General features: G+C 40.4%; 1 protein-coding gene across 1 annotated transcript in view; it reads left to right on the forward strand.

The window, feature by feature from the left end:
• Positions 1 to 232: 232 nt before the first annotated feature.
• The window catches only part of KBTBD3 (kelch repeat and BTB (POZ) domain containing 3), a 14,732-nt gene continuing 7,223 nt past the window's right edge, over positions 233 to 7,741 (forward strand). The window contains exon 1 of the mRNA XM_010148341.1: positions 233 to 266. The gene's annotated coding sequence lies outside the window, so the exon portion shown is untranslated. The remainder of the gene's footprint in view (positions 267 to 7,741) is intronic.

Below are 7,741 nucleotides of genomic sequence, written 5' to 3' on the forward strand. Positions count from 1 at the left end.
CTTGTGACTGCCAGGGGAAGGCGCCACGTATCGACTTATCAGAGGAAAGGCGGTGCCTGCAGCTGAGCTACCGCCGCGGTGTCGTCAGCAGGCCCAGAGAGGAATCCACTCGGGAGGATAGGCGGGCTTTCATCTAGATTGACATCCGGGAAACCCATTCGTAGCGCAAGAAGCAGGAGAATGACATCGGAAGGAGCCAATCTCCTGGCGTGGCTGCTGCGGAGGGTGGGCCAGACTGGTCAGCGAACTGCTGGTGTTGACTGCAGGTGGGTGAGCGCTGTTCGGAGGGAGCGGTAAGGAGGCGACTAGCTCTTCTCCGATTGCGGAGAGGCAGCAGCGCTGGACACCGCCACATCCCGTGGCCCAGCCTCGCGGTCGCGCTGTGAGAGGAGGGAAAGCCCTTTCCACCATCCTGCTTGTCCTGTCAGAATTAGTCTCCCTTAGAATGAACGGAGCCACCGCGGTGCGCATGCGCGGGCGGCCTGGGCATGCTCAGTAGCGGCGCTGACGCCGCGGCCTTCCTCAGGCGGGCGGGACGAGGCGGGGGCGGTGGTGGCTGTGGCTGTCGTGGTCGCCGTCTCTGAGGCTGGCACTGAGGGGTTGCAGGGGCGGACAGGGGCTGGCACCAGCAGCGAGTGGTGCGGGTGTGCGCTTGTGAGGTTGGGAGTGGCTAAGAACCCCGGCCCTGGCAAAAAGAACGTAATTTCCCTGTAACTACTGGCTGTCCCCGCGTGCTGCGAGAGAGGGCCGCGTTTGTCCCGTTGTGGGTAGCGTATGTTGGGAGCTCTTCATGATACCGTTACCGATTAACGGCGGATGATTCCCCTCTGGCGTTTGAGGTCCCGTCGTTGCCATTAATACATCTCTCCGGGAGCTGTAGCAGCGGGGATGGCTTCTGTGCCTCCCCTTGCCTTGCCGCTTTCTATTGACAAGAAAAGAGGGCCAGTTCTTCATATGCCGGATGCAGGGTACTGCATCACCCTGGTTTGATCCTGGCTCCTAAAGATTGTGTCTAAACAAAAGCCTGTTATACCCTGTGCCCTTTGTTCTGCCCAGAACTATAATGGTTGTCAGAACTGAATTGCCTCAATTACAGGCCATCTGAAAATCATCAGAAGGTAATGATTTTGCTTACCCTTTGGTGTTGAAGTTGGGCCATACCTAAAAATTTGGGGTCTGTTTGAAAATTCATGACCCTTCTTCCTGTTTGTAGCCTTGAGAAGTATTTATCCTTTAACTGCTCTACATTGACCATGTACAAATGATGCAAAAATATTGAAAATTACATTATTTCAGGTATTTCTTAAAATCTTTGTTGTTGTTTAGCTTCCCAGCTCCATGTTTATGTGAAAAAGTGCTCTTTCTATACAGGCCGGAACTGCTATCTTTGTGCCTAAAATAATATATATTCAGTTTTAACAGTATAGGTTGGTCTTTGCACAGTTTTTGAAACACAGAAGTAACATTTGGGGAAAAAATTATTTCAGCAAGGAATCAGTAGTGTAATTCACTTATTTTTAAATACTATTCCCTTTTTTCTTCATTACTTAGTCAAGCAAGGGATGTCATACACACTTGGTTATGTATTATCCAAAGACAGAGTTGACTGACAGCAGGGGATAATTTAGCACAGTCAAAAAAAGAAACGGGAAAATGCTATTTGCCAGTATCAAATTGGAGCTGAGGCTTACATTTCAAGCACTGTATTCTGCACACCTTGAAGAGGAAATTGTGGCTGTCTCTGTATTTAGTTACTGATATGTGATAATTCTTATGGAATGTGGATCTTAACTAGTTCCAAAAAACACCCTCAGGTTTTATTAATAAGTTTGACTTAGATGTATTTCATCTTCCAGAATTTGCAGTTATTATTTTTGATGGAATAATAAGTACAGCATGTTTGGGTTTTTTTTTCTGAAATGAAAATTACAGTTTTTGAACTTCTTATCTAATAAAATGATTTCCAAAGGAACTTGATGAATTTGAGAAATTTAGCTTTAGGATAAAATCCAGTCACTTTGAGTTCTATGTGATTATTTTCCTTATCTAAATGGATTCATGTGTTTGTGAGAGGATATGCAATTAAAGATCACTGTTTTGCAGAGAGGGAATCTTCCACTTTTGGAATGCCTCCAGGAATCGGTGCAATTTCACTGCTTTCTATTGGTACCATGCTGGGTGGTTTCTTTTTTTCATGCTGTCTTTTTTTTTTTTTTCAATCACTTCTGAAGAACCTAAAGCTTTAAAGTCTCTGTGTCACCTTTCCTTCTTAGAATACTGTCTCAACATGTATTATTGATAAATGCCACTTTTGAGGATTAAATGTTTCAGAATGTCACATGCATCTTTTTTGATTGTCTAGAAATGATTGACTGAATATTAATTTACTGTGAAGTTCAGTTATTTATGAAAAAACTGTGAGACTGAGTTGTATTGAAATTTTCAGACAGGTACCTGGAATTCTGTTACTGTCTGTTTTCATTCTTAGACAGTCAATGACAGTCAAAACAAGAATACAATAGAAAAGTGCAGAACTTTGTACTTAGGATTTATAATTTCATTACATTTCAATCCACTCCTTTTTAGTCGGCAGTTAGAATTGTCACCAAGTCCTTCGGATACCTGTGCTACTTATATTTGTCTTTCTGAATATTAAATAAGGTTCTGTTAAATTATATGTGTGGTGGGGAATGGTGTCTTAAAAAATTTCTAACAATTTACTAACTTCTCCCCCTTTGATATGGAGTGAAAATATCAAATCATCTTGATGGGCATATAGTAAACTTAATATCTTTTTTTTAACATTAAATTTTAAAATTATGACCTTGACCTTTTCAAAATTTACAGCAACTGTAGAGTTAAATTTTGTATTAAAAACACTTGTCTACAGAAATGAATACAATTTCTTTGCCTTTGTTGGTCTTAATTCTTTCTTTCTAGTTACATAAAGTATGCTGTAAAATACCAGCATTTTAGATTTCTGGGTGTTAAAATCAGAGAAGGCTAAGTGAAAAATGGTAATACTCTCTTGAAGAACAATTTATTTCTCATCAGTTATCTGCCAAGAACTATTAATAATTAATATTCTTTTTTTTGTTGGTGGTGAGAGCTGCTGCACAGAGGGTGCTATAGCACACTTATATGGTGCTTTGTGATAATGCAGATAGATTGTTTTACAATTGTTTATAAACAGTAAAGTACCAATTAAAAGTTGAGTTTAGACTGTTTCTGCCAGCTGCATTAGTAGAGAACATCTACACACAGAATGTTACTTGTACTGAATGTGTCCATGCCTTACATAAGACTGGTGTCCCTTGTGCTGGGAACAGTCGGGCTTCAGGCCCTTTGCAAAGGTTCCGTCACGTTTATTGCCTGGCAGGCATGGCCCTAACCTGTCAGAGTTATAACTTATATATACACAATACTTATGTACATTCAATACTTTCACAAAACAAATCCCCTAGGCTATTACAAAGTCACATATATCTCTCTCTATATATTTTTATCGTACTATTATAAAGTGATCAGAACAGTTCAGTGTGAGTCTTCTCCAGGGTCAGTCTGTAACCTGTGTTCTCATCTGGGTTCATGCTCCATTCTTTTTACATAGGCACTTTCCCTCCCTTGTTTAGTACATTTTCCTCTGTTACTCACTTAGAATTAATTGTACATCTTATACCATTCTCAACTTCATTAGCATGTTTAAACCTCTGTAACCATTTTATCTGTCTGTCACAGCATCTAAGGCTATTTTGACTTTCAGCGAAAGTGTTTATGAATATATGTACTTTATATGAGTATGTTCTGATTGATGCTCCGGTGAGCACTACAGTACACCCTGCACAAATAAATATTAATTTCTGCTCAACGTTCACTCTGCAGTTCTGTTCGCTTTGCTGTTTCAAATCTGGTGGAACAGATACGATCACCATTTCTAAGAGGCATATTGCAGTGATTATGATTTTAGTGTATGCCTGTTGAGATATTCTGAAAATGGCAGTCCTTGTTTTTGGACTCCAGTATAAGTTTAACAGTATGCTGTATTTACAGTCTCTTAGTGTAATATCTAGGATTCAACAAATATCCAGGGTAAGCAGTTGATACTCAAAAGGGCAGCTGGACTTTTGGAATGATAAACAAATAAATTGCACATTTCAACTTCATCCACATCTAAGAAGGGTTGTTGACCGTGCTAACTAAAAGAAAATCTTTATAACAACTGTGTGTCTTGTAACTATCTTTGGAAAGGGAAAATAAGCATTGCTGAAGTAAAAGAATCCCTCTAGAAATTCATTGAGTGTTTTTGGCAGCTTGGTATACAAGTATTAAGGTCAGTTAAACATTTTCTTGTAACTTTTTACCACTGTATTACATACTATTAATAGGAATGAGTGTATATCTCATATTTTGAGTATGGGCTTATCAGACTTCTTGGTGTGGTTACCTGGCATCTGGGTCAACGAGCTCATTATGTTCTAGGCTGCTCCATCCCTTACCATTTTGGGAAAAGGTCTGTGTTAAAACAGAGGGGTCTTGTGAACATCAGAACTAATGAGGTCTGCGTCCTTATTAGTGGACTTTGTGACAGACCATAAGAATGCTTTTACCCTCAGAGCTCCCAGGTGGCCACTTAGTTCATCCACTGTAATGAACAAAATTACCTGACCATCCCCAGCCTCCTGCTCAACCGCTAGCTGCTTTCTGGCCATACATAGGCTGGCCATTTCTTGCTGCTTAACCATCAGGTGTGCAGATTGAATGCCTTGCCCTTCAAATGGAGATCTGGGTAGCTTTGAGAGGTACTTGTATCTCCCCAAGCATTTATTACGTGAGCTTGACCTTATAACTTTGTAGTCCGTATCAAATTTCACTGTAGTGGCCAATGTGCCACATGTTTGATGTGACTTTCAAGCAGAAAACCAGAGCAAATAATATTAACTTCAAGGGGATTTGCTTTTGGAGGGATTAATTTTTTTAGAAAACCAGGATAATAGCTAACCAGGCATTTGTCAGCATAAGATGTTTAATACCTGGTTTTAATATTGTTTAATATCTTTATAAATCGATCCAGTGGATCGAGTGCACCCTCAGTAAGTTTGCAGACGACACCAAGTTGGGTGGGAGTGTTGATCTGCCTGAGGGTGGGAAGGTTCTACAGAGGGATCTGGACAGGCTGGATCGGTGGGCTGAGGACAGTTGTATGAGGTTCAACAAGGCCAAGTGCTGGGTCCTGCATTTAGGTCACAACAACCCCAGGCAGCGCTACAGGTTTGGGGACGAGTGGCTGGAAAGCTGCCCCGCGGTGTTGGTTGACAGCGGCTGAATGTGAGCCAGCCAGCAGTGTGCCCAGGTGGCCAAGGCGGCCAATGGCATCAGGAACAGTGTGGCCAGGAGGACTAGGGCAGTGAATGTCCCCCTGTACTGGGCACTGGTGAGCCCACACCTCAAATCCTGTGTTCAGTTTTGGGCCCCTCACTGCAAGAAGGACATTGAGGTGCTGGAGCGTGTCCAGAGAAGGGAACGGAGCTGGGGAAGGGTCTGGAGCACAAGTCCTGTGAGGAGCGGCTGAGGGAGCTGGGGGTGTTCAGCCTGGAGAAGAGGAGGCTCAGGGGAGACCTGATCGCTCTCTACAACTACCTGAAAGGAAGGTGCAGAAAGGTGGGTGTTGGTCCAAGTGAAAAGTGACAGGACAAGAGGGAATGGTCTCAAGTTGCATCAGGAGGTTTAGATTGGATATTAGGAAAAATGTCCTCACCAAAAGCGTCGTCAGGCATTGGAACGGGCTTCCCAGGGAAGTGCTTGCGTCACGATCCCAGGAGGTATTCAGGAGACGTGTAGATGTGGTGCTGAGGGACATGGTTTAGACGTGGAACTGGCAGTTAATGGTTGGACTTAATGATCTTAAAGGTCTTTTCCATCCTGAAATACTCTATTATTCCACGTGTAAATATTCAGTATGTGAGCAGAGAAGTTTTGTCCAGTGGTAGGGTAGCTTGATTTGGTCACGTCAGAGAACATGTTTGATCTCACCGCAGGCAATACCCAGTCAAATATGCCAGTACTGATGCGTCACGTTACAGGAGATGCTGGAAGTCAGGTTGTGTGACAAGTGCCCAGTGGGTCAGATGATCAAAGAGTATATAGCCTTTGCCTGCCATGATAAGAAGCTGTATGGCACATAGCCATGTGTTAAGAAACAAAAGGAGATCCCAATTCTGATGAACCGTCTACTGGAGTTTGGTTCTTGGTAATCCACATAAAGACCTAATTTTTAATTGGAATCCTGTGGGAATAAATGGAGCAAATATAAGGAGGCTCATTGCCCAGCTTTCCTGAACTCCAGCAACATATGTCTCCACCTGCTATGTTTTCTACCCTTTTGTCAGTAACTTGATCAAATATTTATAACTATTGATTAATTCATATGGCTTTGTAGAAGAATGCATGAAATAATTATAAATGCTAGTTGGCCTTATTTAACCTGCCAAGTTTTAACAAAAGATATTTTAGCTGTTAAGATATTTTGAAGGTCTCCAAAATCATCAACAGATCCAGTGAAGTGGTAAATTAGTACCAAAATTGTCAAATAAAGCAGGAATTGGCTACAAGTGAGATGAGAATTGATTTTAAAGAATATTTATTTTATTAATGGAGTGGAGGTGAAGATGAATTAGTCTAAGCCTAATTAGTAGTATCCGTTAGTATCTTCCTTAATGGCAAACAAAAATATTAGAGGTGCACTGCTGATATTTTCTTTTAATAAAAAATAAGGAGACACTGCTATTACAGATTAGGATGCACTGGATGGCCTGCAAATTGGAGTAAAGAGACACTGATCACACTTAACCATAATGCTGCAAAACAAATCTGGTATCAGTGAAAGAAATATGAGATCAAACTGGAGTGGATGAAGACAAAATTGCAAGAAATACTAAGGAAAATAACATTTCAGTCTTATAAATAGACCTTGGAAAGCTTGACAATTGTTCATTCTAATAAAAATTGAGAAAGAATATCAACACTTGATAATTGTGAGGGAATAAATATACAAAGGAAAATTAAGTCAAATGACAATTTTGACAGCAAATATATGTAAGGATTATTAAATTAATTGTGTAATTAAAAGAAGGTTTGCAGTCTTGGCACCAATTGTGGTAAAAGAAAACTTTCTGAAATGCAGCTTGCTTTTGTGGAAGTGATTATGTGTTGTCTTTGCCTAAAATAGCAGAGACAGACTTGATGACATTAGATGATTGTGTTCATTATCCAAAGATGAATATTACTGAAATTGGTAATTTTACCTGCAGAAAGCAAGTATTAGGTTGGAGCTTGCTATAGAAATTGAGTGTAAAAGGAGAAACATGTCTACTATCTGTTATCAATTCCAGAATGTGAAAAGGTTTACATTTTGGTTAGAAGTGGTGTTACTTTGCATGATGCCAAATAAACCTAAATTCACTTACTTTTTTTTTTTTTTTCAGTTTTATTCAAATATAGGAAACTAATTTTACTGAAACAACAAACTCTGCATTTGAAGATTCAGTCTTTTGAAGAAAAGGCTTTTAAGTTCATTTAAAAAAGGGTATTCTAGAGAATTCTGACATACAAAAAAAGCTTTATTTATACAAAAAAAGCTTTTATTTTATACAAAAAAAGCTGGGATTTATGAGGCCATACACTATCAGAATAAATGGTGGTCTTGTTCTTCTGTATTTTCCTAGTTCCTCAGGCTTAGAATGGA

Source organism: Eurypyga helias, unplaced genomic scaffold, assembly GCF_000690775.1.
Source record: "Eurypyga helias isolate BGI_N326 unplaced genomic scaffold, ASM69077v1 scaffold42623, whole genome shotgun sequence".
Lineage (NCBI taxonomy): Eukaryota > Metazoa > Chordata > Aves > Eurypygiformes > Eurypygidae > Eurypyga > Eurypyga helias.